The following is a 27,121-nucleotide window of genomic DNA, read 5'->3' as shown; positions in this document are numbered from 1 at the left end:
TTCTCTTCAGTCTCTCAGTCTCCTGGTCACTGGTGAATTTGGTGGTGATGCTGGTGGTGCTGTGGGCTCCACTGCCACACCAGCAGGGATCAGAGCTGAGGGGGGGCTGCTGGAGGTGCCTGGTAAGGAGGTGGATCTTCATTCAGTAAATCTATGAACAAATTATCATCAGGGGGTAAAACAGGTTTCCGAGGGGTTTTAGTCAAGGTGAGATAAAGGGATGAGGAACTAACCTCCCCGGGTTGATCTACCGGGAGGGGGAGGGTGACATTCTTCTTCACACTGAGGAAGGGAGAAACCCATCCAGGGGGGTCCGAGGCCAAACTTTCCCAAGTGAGAATGTAAGGTATCTGGTCCAGATGACCATGAGAACTTTTTTCAAAGACTTTTCCTTTAATACCTAAAATGGTGGAAAGATCAAAAGTTCTATCTCTGGGCCAGCCAATTGCCCAGGCTGGCCACTCAGAGGAACAAAGGGTTATCCATTTCTTCTTCTTCACATCCACAGATTGATTGTGGGCTCGACCTTGAACCTCGTACCAGTGACCTAGAGTCAAACTCAGTGGGTGGTCAACTTCTGACCCATGATTAGGTTAGGACATACAATGGACAAGGCCACACACAGGGAGACAAGAGACAAGACAGCCGGCAAAACAAAGCACTGCGCGTCTTCGATCCCAATCCCAGGTTAAAGTGCCAGAATCAGACGAGGGGAATCCCAGATTCTCCCTCAACAGACGTACGTACCCTGCGGATGCATACTGAGCCCCCACTAGGAAGGCTGCCCTGATCCCTGGGGCGTACCCCAGGGTGGAGAGAGAGAAGTCCAAGTTCGTCAACTCCTTCTCAGGTCTCCCAGAACAGACGACCACACTGGTCTCAGGACGGATCCCTCGCGACGAGGACTCAATAGACAGAGGGACAATAATTATTAAACAATCAAAGACAGAGGTCAGCCCTGATAGGACTGGGACGCATCCACCTTACCTCCTTTTGGAGTGCTGTCCGTGGGTCCGGCGGAGGGTCCTTCAATCTCGGTGGAACCTCCAAATGAAAGACCCGAGAGGACTGGGTCCTGCTCTGGGCTTGGGGCCCTCCGATGGAGACACCAGGCAGGAGACCAATAGATGTAAACACACAAGGCAAGTTTATTTTCACACAGGCCTGTGGACGTCCTCCTTCTTTCCGAACAAAGGAGCGTGCCCAGGCTGAAAAGTAAGGCACTTTTATAGGGCTTCTATTTCTTTTTATTGTTATTAACATTGTATTATGTGATACAGTTTTATAGGGGCTGGGAATTCCTCCCACCCCTCCCATCCCCTTCCCCCCATGGTGGATTCCTCCACCTTGCTGCATAACCACAGTTCAAGTTCAGTTGAGATTCCTTCATTGCAAGCATATACCTAGCAAAAAGTCCAGTGTCTTATTGTCCATATAAGTTCAGTGGCCTCTTGGGGAGACCTTCTCTGGTCTGAAGGTAGAGCTAGGAGAGTAAAGTTCCGGTCAGTTAAAAGCCCCAACAAAACCTCAGTATCGATATACAACATAATGGAATTAATTGACAAAGTATTGGGTAAACAATATGTTAAAAATAATGCAAGTTCCATTCTTCGAAACATCTGGGTTGAGACAGTATCAATAACAGGTCCAAAAAATAACCAACAACCAAACAAAAATTACAGGTTAAATCAAGGCAAACATGTGGTATCTAACCTTTTGGGATTCGCTCATTTCCCTTAGCATTATAGTTTTCAGTTGGGCCCATTTAGCCACAAAGAGTACCAGATCTCAGTTGAAGGGTTCTAGCTTTTCTCCATTCAGTATGATACTGGCGTTGGGTTTTTCATAAATTGCTTTGATTATGTTGTGGATTTTTCCCATCTATGCCTACCTTGGCTAGAGTATTTAGCATGAAGAGGTGTTGGATTTTGTCGAAAGCTTTTTCTGCATCTATTGAAACTATTATGCGGTTCTTGTTTTGCAGTTTTTGTATGTGGTTTATAACATTTATGGATTTCCGAATGTTGAACCATCCCTGCATTCCAGGGATGAATCCTACTTGATCCGGATGAATGATCTGTCTGATGATTTTTGGAATTCTATTGGCTGGGATTTTGTTGAGAATTTTAGCATCAATGTTCATCAGAGAAATAGGTCTGTAGTTTTCCTTCTCTGACGGTTCTCTGTCCGGTTTTGGGATTAAGGTGATGTTGGCTTTATAGAATGAGTTTGGAAGGGTTTCTTCCTTCTCTATTGTTTTGAAGAGCTTGTAGAGGATTGGGGTTAGTTCTGTTTGGAATGTTTTGTAGAATTCTGTAGTGAAGCCGTCTGGGCCTGGGCTTTTTTTCTTTGGGAGATCCTTGATGACTGCTTCAATCTCTGCCTCGGTTATGGGTTTATTTAATTCTTCAGTTGCCTCCGGACTGAGTTTTGGTAAGTGGTGGGAGTCCAAGAACTTTTCTATTTCTTGGTGATCCTCAAATTTGTGGGAGTACAGTTCTTTGTAGTAATTTCTAATTATTTTCTTAATGATTTCAGTGTCTGTTGTTATGTTGCCTTTTTCATCTTTAATGCTGTTGATTCTCAATTTCTCTTGTTTCTTTTTTTTTTTTTTTTTTTTTTTTGGTCAATCGGGCCAGTGAAGTGTCTATTTTGTTTATTTTCTCAAAAAACCAACTTTTTGATTTGTTGATTTTATGTATAGTTTTTTCTTTAATTTCTATTTGGTTTATCTCCTCCCTTGTTTTGATGATTTGTTGTTTCCTATTGTGCGTGGGACTCTTCTGCTGCTGTTTTTCCAGATCCTGGAGGTGTGTGGTTAGTTCCTGTATTTGGCCTTTCTTGGGCCTTGACATGGGCTCCAATTGCGATGAATCTACCTCATAGCACTGCTTTGGCGGTGTCCCACAAGTTTTGGAATGTTGTATCAGAGTTTTCGTTGATTTCCATAAATTTTTTTATCTCATCTTTAATTTCTTCTCTGACCCATTGTTCGTTTAATAGCATATTGTTCAACTTCCAACAGTGTCTATATTTCCTGGGGAGTTTTGAGTTGTTGATTTCCAGTTTCATCCCATGGTGGTCTGAGAGGGTACATGGTGTGATACTAATGTTTTGGAAGTTATTTAGATTCACTTTGTGTCCTATCATGTTTTCGATTCTGGAGAAGGTGCCATGCACCACTGAGAATGTATAGTCTGTGGCCTTAGGATAAAAACTTCTATATATATCTACTAAGTCCAGTTGTTCTATTGTTTGTGTGAGCTCTGTTGTTTCTTTGTTGAGTTTTTGTTTTGTAGACTGGTCCATTGATGTTAAAGGTGTGTTGAGATCGCCTACAAGAATTGTGTGGGTATCGTTGTCTTCCCTTAAATCTGTAAGTAATTGCTTTACCTAACTAGGCGCATTGAGATTTGGTGCATAAACATTAATGATGGTGATTGCTTCTTGATGGATCATTCCTTTCACCAGTATAAAATGGCCTTCCCTGTCTCTTTTGATGTTAGTTAGATTGAAATCTATCTCGTCTGAAATTAGGATAGCTATTCCCAGCTTTTTTTTCTTGCCTATTGGCGTGAAATATCTTTTTCCATCCCTTCACTTTCAGTTTCTTTGCATCCTTTCTGGTTAGATGTGTTTCTTGTAGGCAACAGATGGTTGGGTCTTGTTTGATGATCCATTCTATTAATCTCTGTCTTTTGATTGGTGAATTTAGACCATTTGTGTTGAGAGTTAAAATTGAGAGGTTGCAATTTTGCCCTGCCATGCGATTGTGTTTTGTGTGTGTTGTTATCTGTGTAATTGCCTTCTGTGTGTGGGCTTTAGTTTGGAGACCTTCTTATTTGCCATCTTTGTTTGTGGTTTGCCTCCTTTTTTTCTGGATTAGAGCATTTCTAAGGAGACTTTGCAGAGCTGGTTTTGTGTAAACATATTCTAGTTTTTCTTTGCTATGGAAGCATCTTATTTCGTTCTCATATACAAATGAGATATTTGCTGGGTAGATTATTCTTGGTTGACAGTTGTTTTGTTTCAGGGCTTGGAAGATCTTTATCCATTCTCTCCTTGCTTGTAGGGTCTCTTTGGAGAAGTCAGCCGTGATTCTGATGGGTTTTCCCCTGTATGTGATCTTTTCTCTTCTTCGTACTTTTCTCAGGATTCCTTCCTTCTTTGTCTTCGTTGGAGTAGAACTTGAGCACCGTGTGTCTGGGTGAAGATCTCTTTGGATCATGTCTGTTGGGAGTTCTCTATCCATTCTGTATGCGGAGTGGTTTCGTGTTCCAAGTGTTTTGGAAGTTTTCCTGTATAATTTCGTCAAGCACTGCTTGCATTCCTGATTCTCTTTCTACTCCTTCAGGGAGGCCAATGATCCGAATATTCAATTTTCTAAGGTAATCCTTCATTTCTTGCATCATTTTATTAGTTTTGCTGAGGCTTGTCTCCAGCTGTTTAACAAGCTGGGCACCTTCATTTTGCATGTCTTCTGTTTCAGAGATCCTTTCCTCTGCCGCATTTATTCTGTTTATCAGGCTTTCAATTTTATGATCTTGGGCATCCAGTTTGGTTTTGATTTGTTGTATTTCAGTGATTATGCAGTTCTGGAAGTCTTCCAGCTTCATGTCCACGTCTCTGAAAAATTTTAGCACTATTTTTTTAAATTCCTTGTCTGGTAACTCTTCCATGTCTTCATCTCGCATCTCCGATATTGATAATGGCTTTTGGCCCTTATTTGATGGGGTGCTGGCTCTTTCATCTGGAGCACAACTATTTCTGGTGGTTTTTCCCATTGCGTTGGTGTATTTTGGTGAGGCCAATGGACCCGTGTGTTGAGGGGTCGTCAGGTGATTTCCTGTAGAGGTTGGAGCCTGCAGGTGTGGTGTTGCAGGGCGTGGTAATTTTCAAGGCACCGTTGCTGCGTTCTCAGGGCCCGGGACTGTAGGGCACCACCTTGGGGGCCCAGTGGATTCCAGGCACACTCTGGGCACCTCTTCTTCAGGTGTGACACCCCAGGGCGTGGAGGGATGGAGGCGCTCTCTGGGTGTGCCCCCTGCATGGGAATCCACAGGGCGTAGAAGGTTTTATGTGCTTTCTCCCTGCATTCTCCGTGCCAGGGACTGCAGGGTTTTTCAGAGCCCACCTGGTGTGTCTCCCACACACGGGACTGTGGGTGAGGCACTTTCTAGGCGTGGCTCTTGTTCAGTGATTGCCCTACTCGTGGTGTGTGGATGTTCAGAGCCCTCCTGGTGTGACTCCCTCACACAGGACTGCAGTGGAGGACTGACCCAGGCGTCCTGTTAAAGTGAGTTCACGGCAGGTTCGCACAGTGCCTGTGTGGCGCAGGAGTTTTCAGAGCTCTCCTGGTGGGTTTCCCATGCTCAGAACTGCGGGGTGAGAAACGAAGAGTGGGCAAGTCACTCTATGTGAGTGGCACCTGCGTGCCAGGATCACACAGCGCTGCACGTCCCAGTGCTCAGAGCCCTCCTGGTGTAGCCACTGCGCTGTGGAGGCAGTTTCTGCAGGCGGGACCGCCCAGCTGGCCCAGCGCTGTGTTCAGAGCCCTCCTGGTGTGTCGCCCACCCACTTGGTATCAGGGTGTGGGGGATTCTAGACCCTCGCTGGTCGTTTCTGCGCACTGAGATGCACTGGCCCACACAGCACGGGAATATTTGGGGCGCTTTCTTTGTGCCTTCTCAGCACCCAGGACTACTGTGCGCCACTTCCAAGGCACAGATTTGGCAGTTTCAAGGTGCTTGCCCTGTGTTCTCAGAGCCTGGAACCTCTGTAGGGAGGGAGGGTAAAAGGAGCACCCCAGAGGCTTGGGCTTTGTGCCCGCCCCTGTAAGGCAGCCTCCAGAGGCTGTTAACCCTTCCCTGGCTCACCCGAACCTCCAGTTGTTGCAGTCTGCCTCTGCTGCTGTTGAAGACCTTTGCCGGTGACGATCCCTCCTGGTTTCCTTGTCTCTGGGTCTGCTGCGTCTCCTGTCGGTTGCTGTTAAAGGTGACTCAGCAGGTCTGGAGCAGGATGCCGTCTTCCCAGCCTTTTATTTTGTTTTGTTCTCGTTGTTCTTCCGAGTTGTGTGGATGTTTTTGGCTCCACACTGTCCAGGGAACTTCACGCACCTCTCTCTGCAGTTCTTTGCTGTTCCTCTTTGCTGCTTCTGTAGCATTCTATCCCTCTCTCACTGGGCTCTCCCTCACAGCCTTCCTCCTACGTCGGCCATCTTAAAACCTCCTATAGGGTTTCAAAAGCAGGAAGCAGGATACAGAAGCAGATGCATAGTTACAGGGTTTTCATTGGTGCAGTCAAATTAAGCAAGGCTTATCTTTAAAAAATATTTATTGCTTCAAACATATTGCTTCCAACACTTTCTGAGAAATAGAAACCTCTCTTGTGAACTTCTCTTTTCTAAGTATTTCAAAAAGTACTTGACATTCTTAGTTCTTAAAACCTGTTCTCTTTGTTCAGAGTTGCTAGGCCGCAAGCATCCTGTTATTGTCTAAGTTCTAAAACCGGGTAGGGGATCTTTCAAACCTGTTTACCTGATGCTGGAAGTCCTGCATCTGCTGAGCTTCAAAACAGACACCTGCCCTCAGCATACAGATAGCCAGCCCTCTACCAACACATTGTTGCTGAAAACGGGTGCCAAGGTCCCGGAAGACCTCAGGGAGCGCTCACACACAGGTGGTCACTTTCAGGGGCGTCACAGATGGAGATGACATCACAGCACAGACTTCACAGATGCGGGCATCTTCCGACGTCAAATGCGATGAATCTGTTTTCTGTATCATAAGTATAATTCCAAAAAGATAATTATATTGATCTGAATAAAACAGGGAGCCCATGTTTTGGAGGAAGACTAAAGCGCCTCCATCAATTCCTGGTGTACGAGAATACCCTCTAAAGCGAAACAACATGGAGAATTATTTTATGCAAAAGCGAAATTAGTTTCATGCTGCAGGAAGTATTTGCGCATTGTTGTTTCACAGTTCACATCACTTTTTAATTAATTTATATAAAGTGAATAAATACATCCATATGTTTCACAATAAATTTAGAGAAGCATAGTGAAACCTCGCACTAACTCCTGTCTCCTGTCCTACATTTTCATTTCATTTTAAAGTAGTCAGGCAGACACAGAGAGAGAGATCCTGACTGCTGGGTTTTTCACCAGATGCACATGAAACCCTAGGGTTGGGCCAATCCAAGCTCTCCCATAATTTACATTAGCATGAAGCTACATCTGAATTATAGCCGCAAGGACTTGAACCAGGCACTCAGCTATGGAAGGTAAGCATCCTACACTGCATCTTAACTTCTGTGTTAATGCCCATTCCTGTTTTAGTTTCTCAGTGTGGTATTAGAGGTCATAGATTTGATATCTTTCTTTTCCAATATTGATGTTACCATTTGTAAATGCTGTAATTTCTCTCCTGCATGCTTACTTTTGATGAGATTGCATAAGTTCTGATATAGTATATTTTCATTTAGTCTAAAGTGTTTGCAGCACTTTATTTTCATTTTTGTTTGAATCTTTGGCTACTTAGGTTTCTGTTGGGTATACAAATTTTTACATTCTACCCATTGAGCTGAAATTAAATTTTTGTGTAATTTAGTAAACTTACCTTGCAGGTTTTGAAATTTCTTAAGATTATTGAGACAGCAGAGAATGTTGTCCTTGTGGCATTTTCTTGGTACACCTAAGAATAATATACCAGTGGTTGAAGCATTTATATTTATAATATGCTTTATAAATATAATATATAATATACTTTATAAAATACATGCTCCTGACTGATCATTTTTTCATTTTAAAATATTGCCTATTCTGAAATCTACAGTATTTTTTATCAATAGTGACATGTTTTCTAACCTTTCAATTGATTACTTTATTTATCTTTCAAGAACTCTTTGCAAATAGTTTATGATAATCTTTTTGAAATGATTATAACCACATCTGCTTTTCATTTGAGGGCACTTGCATTTAATGAAATCTCTGAAATGATTAAATTTGAGTCTACTAGGTTTTTCTTTTTAAGCTTCATTTATTTATTTGAAAGGTGGAGTTACACAGAGCGAAAGAGCGTGAGGGAGAGATCTTTCATTCTTTGCTGCAAACCAAAGCCATGGACTTGGAATTGTGCTCAGACCTCCCACGTGGGTAACAGGGGGCCCAAGTGATTGGAATTATTTTCCATTGCCTTCCCAAGCACAACAGCAGGGAAATGAATTGGAATTGAAGCATCTGGCATGTGAACCAATGCTTACATGGAATGCCAGCATTCCAAGGTGACAAGACATGATAATCCATGCTCCCTGCTACCATTATTTTCTTGACATAAAAAGAAACACACAATGTACTTAATTATTTCTGGTCATGCTCTTTTAACTCTTAGCCATTAACAATCAAATAAAATTTCAGCTCATCCATGTTCTATCCAAAAATAGGGCATAGTGTTTGGCCTTCAGCTGTCTACTCCTTGGTTAAGAAATCGCAATGCATAATGATCTCAACCTTACTATCTTTACAGAAAATCAGCTGGTTTTGTTTTATGCAGAAGGCATTACTATGCTGCTAACTGTTCAAGGAAACTTTTTCACAACTGAGACATGTTACCAATTCAGGGTGAGTTGCAGGCCCGGCACAACAGCTTGTTGAATAATCATTTTTCAAGCACTGAATCCCATATGAGTGCCGGTTTGTATCCCAGTTACTCCTCTTCTCATCTAGCTCCCCATATGTAGCCTGGGAAAGCAGAAGAAGATGGCCTAAAGCGTTAGGACTCTGCACTCATGTAGGAGTCCCAGAAGCAGGTCCTGGCTTTTGACTCCTGGCTCAAGATTGGCTCAGCTCCAGCCATTATAGCCACCTGGGGAGTGATCCAGAGGATGGAGGATCTTGCCCTGACTCTCCTTCTCTCTGTACATTTGCCTTTAAAATAAAAATAAATAAATATTTTTTAAAAGAATTTTGAGTTGTGTGTTAGTAAATTGCTCATTTTATGGTTATCAGACCATGTTACTTTCATGAAATTGAGCTGATAGAAATTTAGAAAATTTTCATTGTCTCGGTGAAAGCATGAAAAAATTTCTCACATGCCTCTGCTAATATTATCTGCACTGGCTTCAACCACAGAACCCAAGTATGACTCTGCAGTAACGGACTGAGAAAATGCATCCAAAGAACTATCATGAATATCATCTAATGTCAACACACGCATGTCGTTTTTTAGTTCACCAAGTAGCTTTACTTGAAGATTAAAAAAAGAAATCTTAAGAAAACTTAAGAAAATTTCTTAAGAAATCTTAAGAAAATTTCTTAAGAAAACCTAAGAAAACTAACTAAAACTGAAAAGTAATAGAATATCAAACCATCATGTACTCCAAAATCAATGGAGTTATTTACAAAAGCAAATCTGATCATTTGTTTAGCCATACCAATTAAATTGGATTTATAGTAGGTACGGATCAAGAAGGGAAGCCTTTCAATGCACCTTAGTGATTCCTTTACAATAAAATATTTTTGCATGTTTTAATATATAACATGTAAATTGCCATAAAGAAATTTCATAGATTTAGGGAAAAAATGCAGGTAAAAGAATGAACCTACTTCCATCCTCTAATATAATGCATCATTGGTATGCAATAGCAATAACCAGCAGGAGAAATGCATATACACTTTGTATAACATAAAGTACACCCCAAATTTGAGAAGTGTAGTCCTAAACCTCTGGTTGGCTTTGGGATTTTGGCTGCCTAAAGGGATCCTTTGGCTAACGTCGACCAAACCCGTATGTGGTGGCATCTTGTCTTTTTACTCTATTCCTGGATCCCATGATCCCGTACCACTGGTGGGGTACCATAGTGTATCCAAAACAACCCATACACAACACACCCAAGTTATTTTGGTATTGCTCCTGACTTTCAATGGAAAATCACCATGATCCTGACTGTATTGCTTTTCTTTATGGTTCCAAGTCATCTTGATGTGGTGCCACATGCTTTTTTTGATTCTGGTTGAATCAGTTAAATTCAATTGAAGTACACTAAATGCTATTCATCTTGAAAATAGTGTTATGGTTGATAAAAAAAATCTACATTCAATAGAATTTCATTCTGAAGTTGAGGCAATATTATTTTATAAAGTGTTCCTTTTTGTTATTTCATAGAGGGTTCAGTTTTCTGCAAATATCGGTACAGTTATTAAGATAAATTGTTGCACATTTTAATGCAACATTAGCTATAATATTTTACATGGCAAAAGTAGAAATATAGCTTTTTGGGCCCAATGGCATGGCCTAGTTGCTAAAGTCCTCTCCTTGAACACGTTGGGATCCCATATGAGTGCCAGTTCGAATCCTAGCTGATCCACTTTCCAACCTGCTTCCTGCTTGTGGCCTGGGAAAGCAGTGGAGGATGGCCCAAAGCCTTGGAACCCATGTGGGAGACCTGGAAGAGACATTCTGTTTGCTGATTCACTCTCCAAGTGGGTGCAACGACCAGAGCTGAGCCAATCTGAAGCCAAGAGCCAGGAACTTCCTCCAGATCTCCCATGTCGGGGCAGGCTTCCAAGGTTTTGGGCAGTCCTACACTGCTTTCCCAGAGCACAAGCAGGGAGCTGGATGGGAAGTAGTCTATTGGTATTAGAATTGGTGCCCATATGGGATCCTGGCATGTTCAAGGTGAGGACGTTAGCAACTAGACTAGCGCAGCGGGCCAAAAACTGTATTTTTTAAGAATATAGGAAGTTAGAGAATTTCACAAACATCAGCACATTCTCACTACAAAAACATTGTTCATTATGCATGGTTATAAATTTTATTTGTTGATGTGACACAATTGGGACTTATAAAAATAAGTAATTCATTTAAAAGAGGTGCTTTCTGGATGGTGTTATACTACAATTCGCATATGAAAGTTCCTGTCACATTGGAGTGCCCGGGATTAAGACCTGTCTGCTCCTGATCCCCTTTCCTGATAACATAGCATTGAGGAGGCGGCTCAGTTTCTTAGATCTTGATCACCCAAATGGAAGATCTGGATGACCTGCTGACTTTCGGAGAAATATATAATATTATACATTATTTTTACACATCAGAATTCTGTTCAGACTTAGAGAAATCTAGAAGAAACAGCAAGCTGGCGGCTGCTAGAGGCTGCAGAATAAGCAAACTAGGAAGATGACAAGAAAGTATCCAAATGCCAAGGAGACAACAGAAATAAAACCCAGGGCATCTATGTGGTGGCTACGATAGTAGCAGCATATTGTATATTTGAATATTTCCAAGATATAAGGAAAATATTGTAAAGTAGGTCAACTCAGCAATCATACAGCATGTATGTATATCCAAACATTATTTTGTACATCATAAACAAACTCAATGTTTATGGCTTAATTCGTCTATTAAATATAAACACAAAATACTTATCTGATTATATATATGAACCCAAATATATGTATGCACATATATACATATCAATGTGTGCACACGTGTGTATAGAATACTGAATCTCCATAAACCTAAAAGCGGCCTCCACCCCCTCCTGGGGGCGGGTTGAGGAAGGGAGGGAGGGAAAACCTAGCTTCAGGTCCAGCTTTGGGGTGTGTTCAGGCACGTGGGGTGGAGATGGGGAAGGGATGGACCAATAGATGGGATTACGTGTCTCTTTCATTTTTCAAAGAAATGATTATTTATATCCACCCATTACAGGGCACTGAAAAAAAAAAAAAAAAGGTCATGATTTTAATTGGAAAGCAGAGTGCCAGAGAGGGAGAGAATAGAGAAAGACAGATTTCACTCCTCAGATGCTCTCAATGTCCAGGCCTGGACCAGGGCAAAAGGAAGGAACCTGGAACTCCACCTGGGTCTCACGCACAGATGGTAGGGGTCCAGCATAGACCATCCTCCAGGGCTTCCCCAGGCACCTTAGTGGAGAGCGGAATCAGGACAGGATCAAGGAATAAAACTGGCACTTCAGTATCAGACACTAGCATTACGGGGGATCCCTAAGCCCTCTGTACCAAAACGCAACCCCAGGCAACATGTTTGCTTGTTTAATTATAAATCTCAATGGGTGGTAAAGGTACATTGCTCTCTGAAAGGTAAGTTGGTACAGTTTGTGGAATATAACAGACAATGTCTGACTAGTCTTGGGAGACATCCACAAGGATCCCACACTCTCACCTGCTAAGATCGTTCAGAATGTGTCCATACGGCCTGGCGTGGTGAACTAGCAGCAGAAGTCCTCACCATGAACGTTCAGGGATCCCATATTGGCACTGATTCTAATCCCAGCAGCCCCACTTCCCATCCAGCTCCCTGCTTGTGGTCTGGGAAAACAGTCAAGGATGGCCCAAAGCCTTGGGACCCTGCACCCGCATGGGAGACCTAGAAGAAGTTCCTGGTTCCTGGCTTTGGATTGGTGCAGTACCAGATGCAGTGCTCACTTGGGGAGTGAATTATCAGAGGGAAGATCTTCCTCTCTGTCTCTTCTCTCTATATATTTTCCTTTCCAATAGAAAACAATTTTTTTAATCTGTAAAAAAAAAAAAAAAAGAATGTGTCAATAACATAAATTTTCTTGCAGTAGTTAAAATCTGAGCTTAAATGCAGTGAAGAAATGCCAGAGTAGGCTTCAGTGTTAGGTGGAGCACAGATAGCACTGAAATGGAGGTTCCCCGTGATGCCCTTCTTACCTCCTGCACGGTTCAAGTTACTTGACAGTGTGCAATTGGCTACAACAATTCCGCATGCCCTGCCCCTCATGCCTCCTACCATGCTGGTTTAGGAAAACTTTGCATTCCAAATCAGAACCATGATGACAGACCAAATCTGACAGGGACCAAAGCCACTGGGAACCCAAACCTGATGGGAACCCAAACCTGATTGGCCATGAGGATGTCTGGTAGGATCCTGGGCTGCACCCAACCTTCAAAAGAGTACTCAAAACAGAAATGTATGACAAAATAAAACGCTTATGGGTAATATCACATACATCTAGATGACTGCTCCAGAATAGTGGTGCAAATCCCAGGACGCAGGAAGATAGGATTGTGGGAGGACAAGAGCAAGTCATCGGACACACAGTTGGTTACACTAGCTCAGTTATTCAAGGACTTTCTTCACGGAGAGCCCCCTGGGGAGCCAGAAAGTCAGTGAAAATAGACACAAGAGGATAAATGAATCACATCCTGGTGTGCAACCATTCCTGCTCTGGTAGTCTACCCAAACACAATATCAACACTTGAGAATTCTCTTACCCAAGCATACAGCAGCCCAATGCACAATAGCTAACATACGGAATCAACCAAGATGTCCATCAACTGATGACAGGGTAAAGAAAATGGGATACATTTACACGATGGACTATGACTCGGCCATAAAAAAGAACCAAATGCTGTTTTTGGCCACAAGCCAGATGCAACTGTTACACTTTAGTGAAATAGCCAAGGCAGCCGAAGACAAATATCATGTTTCCTCAGATGTGTGGCAGATATCATAAAAATATATGATAGCTATGAAGCAAACATCTTGTAATGTGATTGTCAATTTTAGCCCTTGTTTCCTCTTGGGACACTGTATTCTTTCTGTTTTTTCACTTGTTGAATATTCAGGTTAGGATTGAACTTAGAGTGCATTGAAATGATGTCTTTGCAAAAATCTGAAAATTTTACTTTTGTAAGAGTTATTTATTCATTAATTATTTTTATTGGAAAGACATATTTACAGCATCTTTGGGGTCCAGTGAGTTCTTGTTCCTTCTTCCTCCCATACTTGGTTCTAGAGTGCCAAGTGAAGCCTGTACCTGTTGGCAAATGACTTTCCACTCTGAGGAGACATATCCGTGGAGTCATTGCCTACTACTATCGACTTCTATCTCTGTCTCTGCTCCAAGCTTTGTTGAAGCAGGGGTGATCATAAACCACTCTAAGATGAAATAGGGTGTCTCCTGTGGCTGTGTCAGAATCTTGGAGCTTTCCTTCTCTTACTCATCCACACAGGCAGCCCTGGAGTTTTCCCAAAGTTTATTGCAGTTGGCACAAACTCTTGCACACTGTCTGTGTTAAGAATGACATTTGTGCAGGGGACCCTGTTGGGGTGCTCACACCTCTGAGTGGATACTCGTGCTGAGGCCACAGCTCCCCACATTCCAACATCCCTCTCATGCTATGGCGGGTGCCACTCTTTTATTTTTAAGAAGTTTATTTTTATTTGAAAGGCAGATTTACTGAGGAGGATGAGATCTTCCAGCTTCTGATTCATTCCCCATATGGCTGCAACAACCAAAGCTGAGTGCATGTGGGGAGCTGCCCCTGGGTGGACAGTGTGCCATTTGATGTTATGCTAAGCCTGTTGGATGCCTGACCAGGGACCTCTGGGATTTTGGTTCTTTGATTTCTGCTTGGAAAGCTCCATGCTGAATCTTCAGTGGTTTGGGGATGTGAAACAATCCTAAAGATTCCCAATGACAGTAAATCTTCCTCAGATGAATCTGTAATTAATACGGTCTCAACCCATGTTTTGAAAAATTGTAAAACCTAATATACTTTCAAAACCTTGTGCTATTCATAAATGGAGTGGGAGAACAAAGAAATCTTCCATCTCCGTTGAATATGTGAGGAACCCATATAGTGTAATCTATCAGGAACATGACAGGTAACTTATACATAATAGATTCCAAACAGCAATAGACAATAGTAAAACTACAAAGACATACAGGGGGAATCAAGAGCAGTCCTAACAATGTATTAACAGGAGGTCACATGCACAGAGCAGGGGGCGGGGGAGCCACAGTGGAGCAGCAGGACAGGAGGAGGCTTATATCCCAACTCTGGAGACTCCCGGATTCCCACCAAAGACCATCAGTATGGGCACCAAGGACTACATCGCAACTGCCAAAGAGACCATGGGGAACTGGAATGCCTTTGGAGACCAAGAACTCAGAGGACATCCACTCTGCCCCTTTGGACCTACCACACGGGATGGAAGAAGCCTGAATCCTTACTTGTAGGATCCAAGGTCATTGAAACAACAACCAGGAACCCTGAGTAGTCCTCAGAATCAGAAGAACAGTAAAAATCCTTCAGGACTAGGGAGAGGAGCTTTCTCTGGTCCTTATTTAGTTCCAACTTTGGGTTCCCACTCTCTGCAATGACCATCAGTGTCGCTCCAGAGCCCCCCATCCACCGAAACACAGACTCTCACACACACACGCACAAATTGGAATAGATAGGCAGAGAACAACAAGGAAAGCTTGGTCAGCATGGACTCACACATACCTTACTAGATAGGACACAAAGAATAAGTACTCCTCACCAAGATATTGAAGATTTCTCTGCACACCCCTCGTAAAACTGTTTTGTACCTCAATTGTTAAAATGTCATTGAAGTGGTCACAGGATGTTGTTAACAACTTGCATTTAATTTTAACATATTGTTTATTCAATACTATATCAATTAATTCCATAATGTTATATGTTGTTGCTGATGGGGCCTTTAATTGATCAGGATTTTACTCTGTTGGTTCTACCTTCAGACCAGAGAAGGTCTCCTCAAGCAGCTCTTGAACTTATCTGGACAATAAAATGCTGGACTCTATGCTTGGTATATGCTTGCAATGAAGGAATCTCTGATCTTGAACTGATCTTGAACTGTGGTTATGTAACAAGGTGAAGGAATCCACCATGGGGAGAGGGTTAGGGGAATGGTGGGGGGAATCCCAGTACCTAAAAACCTGTGTCACATAATACAATGTAATTAATTAAAAAAAAACAACTGCTGATGCTTTGCCAGCATCTCATAGGAACAAATAAATAAACAAACCTTAAAAAAAAAAAAACATCATAACCAGCAGGTAAAAAACAAAGCATGCATTAATTCAGCATACTGCAGGCAAGGAGACATTGGGTACACATGACTTTATGAACCAAAGGGACTTTGTTGGATGAATTCATCATACATCTCCTTGAATCTGAACTTGGACCATCTCTCTTCTACAAATGACTGTTCCCTGGAGGTGATTTCATATTGAATCTATATTTTGTTCGTAATACATTGGTTTTATTAGCATTTGATGGTGGCCAACCTTAAGGCTTGAACATAACATCTGATCGTAAAAGGGGGAAATTAGTGTGAGTTATTAAAAACTGTAGATTTTTATTAAATCCTGTAGATTTTTAAAAACTCAAAAAGATTAATTTCATTTTGAGAGACACAGAGAGACAGACACAGAGATAGATGTCCCAGCTAATGAATTTTGCTTATTTTTCAGTTAGTCTGGATGAATTTTTTTTATTTAAATTTTTTTTAATTTTGACAATCTTTACATATTTAAATTGAGGAAAAAGGGTCAAGGGCTACAGGAAAGTGGGTAAGAATATTATATCCATATTGTTTCCTTCATATATCTTTGATAGCGGGGGATATTGAGGGAGAAGCCACACCGGTTTCCCACCCACCCCAAGTCCTGCATGTGGGGCATGCTCCGAGATACTCGTTGGAGTGGTTTCAATAGGTCACCAGTTTTGAAATTGCTGCCAATCTTTCCTCTCCAAACACGATGAGGTTGTTGAAAAATCCATTAATTGACATTGTCCATCATAGCATCTCTATTTGCCCGGTATTTTGTTGGCAACCTATAGCTGAGGTGGTTGATTAACTTGTTCCATCTTCTGTCCCTTCACGGTTTGGGTTCTGAGTCTGGCATTTCAATTGGGGAGATCACCAAAGAAACTTTGTCTGAGGTTCGTCCCAGGCCAGATACTTGTATGCACCAGCAAGCACAGGGCCCAGCACAGTCCATCACCCGGTCAGCTGGTAGTTGCCATTGCTGGGTTGGTTCTGTTTTCAGCCCCGCCTTCTACTGGAACCAATGGGTGTTGCAGTCCAGCCTGGTTCTGCACAGCAAATACTCGGTCTTCACTGTAACCAGTGAGAGCTGCATCCTGATGAGAGCGGCCCACAGTAAACCCGCCAGGCCCACCCCCTACCCTCATTTGCCAATATGTGTGGCAGACCAGTCCAATCTGTCCCACATTCCCCCTGGCTCTCGTACATGGCAAATGACACTGAAGCTTGGATCCATCTAACCAGCTCAACAGTCAAGCCTTCACGGGTGTGGTTGAGTGCTTCTCTGTCTAGCTACCCCAGCCCCTGTCCTAGTTCTCGTGCCCTCCCATGGGAGTGGTAACCCAAGAGGGGGGAACCCACTATTTCCCTCCCAGGTCTCTCACTCCCGGATTGTGCACTTTCCAGGTGGTTCTGCAGTTTAACTTGACAGGATTAGCTCCCAGTGCCAGTTTCTGCTAGCTGATGATACAGCTATGCCCAAACACCCCTCTCCCATTCTAATTGTAGGTTACACCCATAGGAAAAATCCACCCTTCCTGGCTTTTCCCTGATTTAGTCCACATGAAGCGCACAGGTGTTGTAGCCCTGCTTATTCTGGTCTGCCCCCATCCCAGTTCATGCTCTCCAGTGGGAGTAGCTGTCCAGCAGGGGAACCACCCCTTATTCCCCCGCTGGCTCTGTCCCCTCCCTTCCTGTTTCTCACGTGTGCTGGATAAGCGCTGTAGTCATATCCGGCAGTCAACCTCATCCTGGAATTCTGTAGTGTGGACTGGTTTGTATTGCAACCAAACCTGGCTCAACCCTTACTCTGTTCTGGTGCTCGGATTTGCCAGTGATGACGTGAACTGATTAGCCTGGTCTGCCCCCAATCCATGCCTAACGTATGCCAGGGGGAAACTTCTTATGGCCTGCTCTGGGCTATTTCCATTCATGCTTCTTGCACTTACCTGTGGGGTCTGTGCCTGCCAGAGGAGTTGCCCAGGCTCCTCTATCAGAACCTCTCCCAGTGACGGATTTTGTGCAGGTTAGTGGGTCCATGAGCCATGGATGAATTTTTTTTTCAAACATTTATGTATTTGTTTAGTTATTTATTTATTTGTTTGAAACACTTACAGAGAGAGAGAAAGAGAGAGATTCAATGTGCTAGTTCATTCCCCAACAATGGCCAAAATAGCTGTAGCTGGGCAGGTGCGAAACCGGAAATAAGGAGCAACTTCTGGCTCTCCCTTGTGGGTGCACGGGCCTCAAGGACTCAGGTCATCTTCTACTGTTTTCCCAGGTACATTATCAGGAAGCTGGATCAGAAGTGGAACCACCAGGATTTGAACTGGCACCTTTATGGGATGCTGGTACCAACAGTGGAAGCTTAGCCTGATATGTCACAGCACCACCCACTGGATAAAATCTGACTCAGAGTTAAACTATTTGGGCACCAAGAGCAGAGGCCAAACCATCTCAGGATAAGGAAGCTCACAGGTGACAAGTGCTCAGGAAAGTCTCAGGCAGGGCCAGGACAAGGTGGCCCCTCACTTCCTCTGTCCTCCAAAAGCAGTTCTTTCCCCATTCCAGATTTGCAGACAGGAAGTGGATTTGCACAATCCATTTCCTCAACAACATCACCAGATCTTTAGGACAGGCTGGCCAGAAGATTGCCCTTCTTATCCCTTCTCCTCCCTGCCCTCAGACACTCAGCTGAGACAGGAGAGGGGCAGCTGAATGGACATTTCCCAAAGTGGCAAATGGTGAAGAAGTCATGCCCAAACATAGCTGCTGTTCGCTGCAGCATGGGGCAGCAGCAAGGTGTTGGCCTCTGGACCGAAGCTCCCAGGATCCCACGTCAGCACCACATTGAAAGATGCGTTTTACTGTCACCAAGTACCTTAACCGCTACGGCCCTCTTTTTCAGCTGTATATCACTTCTTCGAAATCGTTTATTTGAAGAGCAGAGAGACAGAGATATAAGGGGAAAGAAAGCAAGGTCTTCCATCTTCTGGGTCCTGCCCACAGATGCTCACAATGGCTGGGGTTGGAGCAGGCTGAAGCCAGGAGCTGGGAACATGGCAGGGACCCAAGCACCTAAGCCACTACCTGCTGTTTCCTTAGGTCTCAGTTATCTGGAAGCTGGATCAGAAGCTGAGCCAGATGCTCCTGCTATGGGAACCAGGGCAGATGTCCCAAGCATCATCGCACCTGTGATTTTTTTTTCTTTTTTTTTTTTATTATTGTTAACATTGTATTATGTGATACAGTTTTATAGGCACTGGAGATTCCCCCCACCCCTCCCATACTCCTCCCGCCATGGTGGATTCTTCCACCTTGTTGCATAACCACAGTTCAAGTTCAGTTGAGATTCGTTCCTTGCAAACACATATCTAGCATAAAGTCCAGCGTCTTATTGTCCAGATAAGTTCAGTGGCCTCTTGGGGAGACCTTCTCTAGTCTGAAGATAGGGCTAACAGAGTAAAGATCCGGTCAGTTAAAAGCCCCAACAAAACCTCAGTATCAATATACAACATAATGGAATTAATTGACATAGTATTGGGTAAACAATATGTTAAAAATAATGCAAGTTCGGGCCCGGCGCGGTGGCGCAAGTGGTTAAAGGTCCTCGCCTTGCACCCCCGGGATCCCATATGGGCGCCGGTTCTAATCCCGGCAGCCCCGCTTCCCTTCCAGCTCCCTGCTTGTGGCCTGGGAAAGCAGTCGAGGACGGCCCAAAGCTTTGGGAACCTGCACCCGCGTGGGAGACCCGGAAGAGGCTCCTGGCTTCGGATCGGCATAGTATCGGCCCGTTGCGCTCACTTGGGGAGTGAATCATCGGACGGAAGATCTTCCTCTCTGTCTCTCCTCTCTGTATATCCGCCTTTCCAATGAAAAAATAATAAAAATAAATCTTTAAAAAAAAAAAAAAATAATGCAAGTTCCATTCTTCGAAACATCTGGTTTGAGACAGTGTCAGTGACAGGTTCAAAAAAATAACCAACAACCAAACAAAAATTACAAGTTAAATCAAGGCAAACATGTGGTATCTAACCTTTTGGGATTCGCTCATTTCCCTTAGCATTATAGTTTCCAGTTGGGCCCATTTAGCCACAAAGAACTGCATTTTGTCTTTTTTAATAACTGAGTAGTATTCCATGGAGTAGCTGAACCAAAGCTTTCTTATCCAATCTTCTGTTGATGGGCATTTCGGTTGCTTCCATGTTTTTGCAATTACTGATTGTGCTGCAATGAACATAGGGATGCATGTTGGTTTGTCGTAAAACAGGTGTTCTGGATATATTCCTAGGAGTGCTATTGCTGGGTCATATGCTATGCAGATTTTGAGTTGTTTGAGTGTTCTCCAGACTGATTTCCATAAAGGCTGTACCAATTTGCAGCTCCAGCAGCAGTGGAGTAGGGTTCCCTTTTCCCCGCATCCTTGCCAGCAAGCAAGTGCCGTTGGTGTTCTTGTTTATGTGGGCCAATCTAACTGGTGTTAGGTGGTACCTCATTGATGTTTTAATTTGGATTTCCCTTATTGCCAGGGAGCTGGAGCATTTTTTCATATGTTTGTTTGCCATTTGGACTTGTTCCTTTGTGAAATGTTTGCCCATTTCCCTTGCCCATTTCTTGAGTGGCTTGTTTGTTTTGGTTTTTTGGTTGTTTTGAAGTTCTTTGTATATCCTGGAAATTAGCCCCCTATCGCCTATATCATGTGCAAAGATCTTCTCCCACTCTGTGGGTTGCTTTTTTACTTTGTTGATTGTTTCCCTTGCTGTGCAGAAGCTTCTTAGTTTGATGAGGTCCCATTTGTTTATTCTGTTCTCAACTGCTATTGCTTTTGGTGTCCTTCTTAGAAAGTCGGGACCTACTCCTAGGTCTTGCAGGGTATTTCCTACATTTTCTTGCAAGAGTTTGAAGGTTTCTGGATGTAGGTTTAGGTCTTTTATCCATGTAGATTGGATCTTAGTGTATGGTGATAGATGTGGGTCTATCTTTTTGTTTCTACAGGCTATCAGCCAGTTGTCCCAACAACATTTACTAAAGAGGCCTTCCCACTTGCTTGGACTGTCATTGGTCTTTTTGTTAAAGATTAATTGGCTGTATCTGTGTGGGTTCCCTTTTGGTGCTTCTATTCTATTCCATTGATCTTCCTTTCTGTCTTTGTGCCAGTACCAGGCTGTTTTGATAACCACTGCTCTATAGTATGTCCAGAGGTCCGGGATTGTGATTCCCCCTGCTAACTTCTTATTTTTTAGGATGGTTCTAGCTATTCGTGGTTTTTTGTGTTTCCAGATGAACTTTTGAATCATTGTATCCAGTTCCGTGAAGAATGTTTTGGGCAATTTGATTGGAATTGGGTTTAAAATGTATATTGCTTTTGGTAGTATAGACATTTTAATGACATTGATTTTGCCTATCCAGGAGCACGGGATGTTATTCCATCTTTTGAGGTCTTGTTCAATTTCTTTTTTGAATAGTTTGTAGTTTTCTTCGAATAGGTCTTCTACACTTTTGGTTAGATTTATTCCCAGATACTTCATACTTCTCTCTGCTGTTTTGAATGGTATCCTGTTGTTTAGGTCTTCTTCCATCTTGGTGTTATTTGTGTACACTATGGCTGTTGATTTTCCTTCATTAATTTTGTACCCCGCCACTCTGCCAAACTCTCGTATAAGTTCTAGTAGTTTCTGTATTGAGTCTCCTGGTTTTTCTATGTATAGAATTATGTCATCTGCATATAGTGAAAGCTTGACTTCTTCGTTTCCTATACGTATGCCTTTGATTTCTTTTTCTTGTCTTATGGCCTCTGCAAGTACCTCTAGGACTATGTTGAATAGCAGTGGTGATAGTGGGCATCCTTGTCTTGTTCCAGATCTCAATTGAAGGGTTCTAGCTTTTCTCCATTCAGTATGATACTGGCGTTGGGTTTTTCATAAATTGCTTTGATTATGTTGTGCATTTTCCCATCTATGCCTACCTTGGCTAGAGTATTTAGCATGAAGAGGTGTTGGATTTTGTCGAAAGCTTTTTCTGTATCTATTGAAACTATTATGCGGTTCTTGTTTTGCAGTTTTTGTATGTGGTTTATAACATTTATGGATTTCCGAATGTTGAATCATCCTTGCATTCCAGAGATGAATCCTACTTGATCCGGATGAATGATCTGTCTGATGATTTTTGGAATTCTATTGGCTGGGATTTTGTTGAGAATTTTAGCATCAATGTTCATCAGAGAAATAGGTCTGTAGTTTTCCTTCTCTGACGGTTCTCTGTCCGGTTTTGGGATTAAGGTGATGTTGGCCTTATAGAATGAGTTTGGAAGGGTTTCTTCCTTCTCTATTGTTTTGAAGAGCTTGTAGAGGATTGGGGTTAGTTCTGTTCGGAATGTTTTGTAGAATTCTGTAGTGAAGCCATCTGTGCCTGGGCTTTTTTTCTTTGGGAGATCCTTGATGATTGTTTCAATCTCTGTCTCGGTTATGGGTTTATTTAATTCTTCAGTTGCCTCCGGACTGAGTTTTGGTAAGTGGTGAGAGTCCAAAAAGTTTTCTATTTCTTGGTGATCCTCAAATTTGTGGGAGTACAGTTCTTTGTAGTAATTTCTAATTATTTTCTTATTGATTGCAGTGTCTGTTATGTTGCCTTTTTCATCTTTAATGCTGTTGATTCTCAATTTCTCTTTTTTTTTTTTTTTTTGGTCAATCGGGCCAGTGGAGTGTCTATTTTGTTTATTTTCTCAAAAAACCAACTTTTTGATTTGTTGATTTTATGTATAGTTTTTTTTTATTTCTATTTGGTTTATCTCCTCCCTTGTTTTGATGATTTCTTGTTTCCTATTGTGTGTGGGACTCTTCTGCTGCTGTTTTTCCAGATCCTGGAGGAGTGTGGTTAGTTCCTGTATTTGGCCTTTCTTGGGCCTTGACATGGGCTCCGATTGCGATGAATCCACCTCGTAGCACTGCTTTGGCGGTGTCCCACAAGTTTTGGAATATTGTATCAGAGTTTTCATTGGTTTCCATAAATTTTTTTATCTCATCTTTAATTTCTTCTCTGACCCATTGTTCGTTTAATAGCATATTGTTCAACTTCCAACAGTGCCTATATTTCCTGGGGAATTTTGAGTTGTTGATTTCCAGTTTCATTCCATGGTGGTCTGAGAGGGTACATGGTATGATACTAATGTTTTGGAAGTTGTTTAGATTCACTTTGTGTCCTATCATGTTTTCGATTCTGGAGAAGGTGCCATGCACCGCTGAGAATGTATAGTCTGTGGCCTTAGGATAAAAACTTCTATATATGTCTACTAAGTCCAGTTGTTCTATTGTTTGTGTGAGCTCTGTTGTTTCTTTGTTGAGTTTTTGTTTTGTAGACTGGTCCATTGATGTTAAAGGTGTGTTGAGATCGCCTACAAGAATTGTGTGGATATCTATGTCTTCCCTTAAGTCTGTAAGTAATTGCTTTATGTAACTAGGCGCATTAAGATTCGGTGCATAAACATTAATGATGGTGATTGCTTCTTGATGGATCATTCCTTTCACCAGTATAAAATGGCCTTCCCTGTCTCTTTTGATGTTAGTTAGATTGAAATCTATCTCGTCTGAAATTAGGATAGCTATTCCCAGCTTTTTTTTCTTGCCTATTGGCGTGAAATATCTTTTTCCATCCCTTCACTTTCAGTTTCTTTGCATCCTTTCTGGTTAGATGTGTTTCTTGTAGGCAACAGATGGTTGGGTCTTGTTTGATGATCCATTCTATTAATTTCTGTCTTTTGATTGGTGAATTTAGACCATTTGTGTTGAGAGTTAAAATTGAGAGGTTGCAATTTTGCCCTGCCATGCGACTGTGTTTTGTGTGTGTTGTTGTCTGTGTAATTGCCTTGTTTGTGCGGGCTTTAGTTTGGAGACCTTCTTATTTGCCAACTTTGTTTGTGATTTGCCTTCTTTTTATCTGGGACTAGCGAATTTTTAAGAAGGCTTTGCAGAGCTGGTTTTGTGTAAACATATTCTTCTAGTTTTTCTTTGCTATTGAAGTATCTGATTTCGTTCTCATATACAAATGAGATCTTTGCTGGGTAGATTATTCTTGGTTGACAGTTGTTTTGTTTCAGGGCTTGGAAGATCTTTATCCATTCTCTCCTTGCTTGTAGGGTCTCTTTGGAGAAGTCAGCCGTGATTCTGATGGGTTTTCCCCTGTATGTGATCTTTTCTCTACTTCGTACTTGTCTCAGGATTCCTTCTTTGTCTTAATTGGAGTAGAACTTGAGCACCGTGTGTCTGGGTGAAGATCTCTTTGGATCATGTCTGTTGGGAGTTCTCTATCCATTCTGTATGCGGAGTGGTTTCGTGTTCCAAGTGTTTTGGAAGTTTTCCTGTATAATTTCGTCAAGCACTGCTTGCGTTCCTGATTCTCTTTCTACTCCTTCAGGGAGGCCAATGATCCGAATATTCAATTTTCTAAGGTAATCCTTCATTTCTTGCATCATTTTATTAGTTTTGCTGAGGCTTGTCTCCAGCTGTTTAACAAGCTGGGCACCTTCATTTTGCATGTCTTCTGTTTCAGAGATCCTTTCCTCTGCCGCATTTATTCTGTTTATCAGGCTTTCAATTTTATGATCTTGGGCATCCAGTTTGGTTTTGATTTGTTGTATTTCAGTGATTATGCAGTTCTGGAAGTCTTCCAGCTTCATGTCCACGTCTCTGAAAAATTTTAGCACTATTTTTTTAAATTCCTTGTCTGGTAACTCTTCCATGTCTTCATCTTGCATCTCCGATATTAATAATGGCTTTTGGCCCTTATTTGATGGGGTGCTGGCTCTTTCATCTGGAGCACAACTTTTTCTGGTGGTTTTTCCCATTGCGTTGGTGTATTTTGGTGAGGCCAATGGACCCGTGTGTTGAGGGGTCGTCAGGTGATTTCCTGTAGAGGTTGGAGCCTGCAGGTGTGGTGTTGCAGGGCGTGGTAATTTTCAAGGCACCGTTGCTGCGTTCTCAGGGCCCGGGACTATAGGGCACCACCTTGGGGGCCCAGTGGATTCCAGGCACACTCTGGGCACCTCTTCTACAGGTGTGACACCCCAGGGCGTGGAGGGATGGAGGCGCTCTCTGGGTGTGCCCCCTGCATGGGAATCCACAGGGCGTAGAAGGTTTTATGTGCTTTCTCCCTGCGTTCTCCGTGCCAGGGACTGCAGGGTTTTTCAGAGCCCACCTGGTGTGTCTCCCACACACGGGACTGTGGGTGAGGCACTTTCTGGGCGTGACTCTTGCTCAGTGATTCCACCACTCATGGTGTGTGGGTGTTCTGAGCCACCCTGGTGTGGCTCCCCCTCACAGGACCGTAGAGGAGGAGTGACCCAGGCGCCCTGTTAAAATGACTTCTCGGCGGGTTCACACAGTGCCAGTGTGGCACAGGAGTTTTCAGAGCTCTCCTGGTGTGTCGCCCACACTCAGAACTGCGGGGTGAGAAACGAGGAGTGGGCAATTCACGCTATGGGAGTGGCACCTGTGTGTCAGGGACACACAGCGCTTCACTTCCCAGCTCAGAGCCCACATGACTCCTGCGCTACAGACGTGGTTGCTGCAGGCGGGACCGCCCAGCCGGCCCGGCGCTGTGTTCAGAGTCCTCCTGGTGCTGTTGCCCACCCACAGGGTATCAGGGTATCAGACCCTCGCCGGCAGCCTCTGTGCGCTGAGGTGCACTGGCCCACTCAGCGCAGGAATATCTGGGGCACTTTCCCTCGTGTTTTCTCAGCCCCCAAGACCACTGTGTGCCACTCCCAAGGCAGAGACCTCGCAGTTTCAAGGCACTTGCCCTGTATTCTCAGAGGCTGGAGCTTCTGCTGCCCCTGCAGGGGGAAGGGCAGAAGGAGCACCACAGGGGTTTGGAATGCAGAGGCTGTTAACCCTTCCTTGGCTCACCGAACCTCCGGCTGTTGCAGTCTGCTTCTGCTGCTGTTGAAGACCTCTGCCGGTGAGGATCCCTCCCGATTTCGTTGTCTCTGGGTCAGCTGCGTCTCTCGTCGGGCCATTCTCAAAGGTGACTCAGCAGGTCTGGAGCAGGATGTCGGCTTCTCTGCCCCTGTTTTGTTTCGTTCTCGTTGTTCTTCCGAGTTGTGTGGATCTGTTTGGCTCCACACTGTCCAGGGAACTTCACGCACCTCTACCTGCAGTTTTTTGCAGTTCCTCTTTGCTGCTTCTGTAGCGCTCTATCCCTCTCTCACTGCACGCTCCCTCACAGCCTTCCTCCTACGTCGGCCATCTAAACCCCTCCCTCGCACCTGTGATGTCTTAATCACTGTGGCAAACAAGCTGTCTGCCTCAGCTTTCTCATTCTCAAGGTGGCACATACAAGGCACATAACATAACTCGCAGGGTTGCAGTAGAGCTTAATCGAGACCAGGGTGGAGAGCACCCAGAACTGTAAATGACCTACAGGAAACACTCAGTGAGCTTTGCCAAGTATAGTCATATTTTACCAAAGAAAAATGCCCTTTCCTCAGTTTCCTGTTGAAGACAACATTATTCTCCCATACATTCAAAGTGAAACTGGGCCTAATGTTACAGTACAGTGTGTTAAGCCATCACTTGTGATGCCAGCATGCTCATATGAACACTGGTTCAGGTCCTGTCTGTTCCACTTACAATCCAGTTTCCTGTTAGTGTGTCTAGGAAAGCAGCGGAGGATGGCCCAAGTGTTTGGGACCCTGCATCCAGATGGGAGACCTAGATGGATTCCCAGCTCCTAACTTTGGCCTGGCCCAGCAGGAGTTGATGTGGCCATTTTGAGACCAAATCAGCAAATGGAAAACTCACTCTCTAAGAAATAATAAAACTGTAGCCAAATGCCAGCCTCCATCTCCTATTTATTCTTTTGTTCTTCCTCCAAAATGCTTCTGACTTTATCGCCAGGTTTATTTCTATTTTGGTCTGCTTTACAGTTTTTGAGCATCCATTGGTGACATAAAATGATGTTTTCCAGATTCTTCTGATATGTCCCAAGCTAAGCTCTCATCACCTCTCCAGAACAGCACTATCACAGCTTCCTGGGTGCTCTTCTGCACACTGCTACCTGCAACTTCCTAGGCACTCTGTTTGACTCCCACATGCCACAGTCACATTAAATTTCCCTGTGCATATTCTGATCAGCTTGGAGTTTTGAACTCATATTTTGAAATTTGATCTTTTAGGACATCCCCTAATTTGAATCCCACTGGTCATTGTAGCCTTGCTCTCCATAGCTTCCCTTCTGGGACATCTCATTATATTGTTTCCTTGCCCCATTGCAGGTCCAGTTATGCT

General features: G+C 43.3%; 1 long non-coding RNA gene across 1 annotated transcript; it reads right to left on the bottom strand.

Annotated features, from left to right (window-relative positions):
* Window positions 1-8,225: 8,225 nt before the first annotated feature.
* Window positions 8,226-25,818, bottom strand: LOC121172016. Its single transcript, XR_005886190.1, has 3 exons — window positions 25,727-25,818; window positions 25,394-25,400; window positions 8,226-8,239 (listed from the first exon to the last, which is right to left on the bottom strand). It is a non-coding gene; the product is annotated as an uncharacterized LOC121172016 (long non-coding RNA).
* Between the last annotated feature and the right edge of the window lie 1,303 nt (window positions 25,819-27,121).

The sequence above is a fragment of the Ochotona curzoniae genome, unplaced genomic scaffold, assembly GCF_017591425.1.
Source record: "Ochotona curzoniae isolate NIBS_2020 unplaced genomic scaffold, NIBS_Ocur_1.0 scaffold_274, whole genome shotgun sequence".
Lineage (NCBI taxonomy): Eukaryota > Metazoa > Chordata > Mammalia > Lagomorpha > Ochotonidae > Ochotona > Ochotona curzoniae.
Note: the sequence above shows the minus strand (reverse complement) of the source record. Positions and strands in the feature narration are given on the sequence as shown.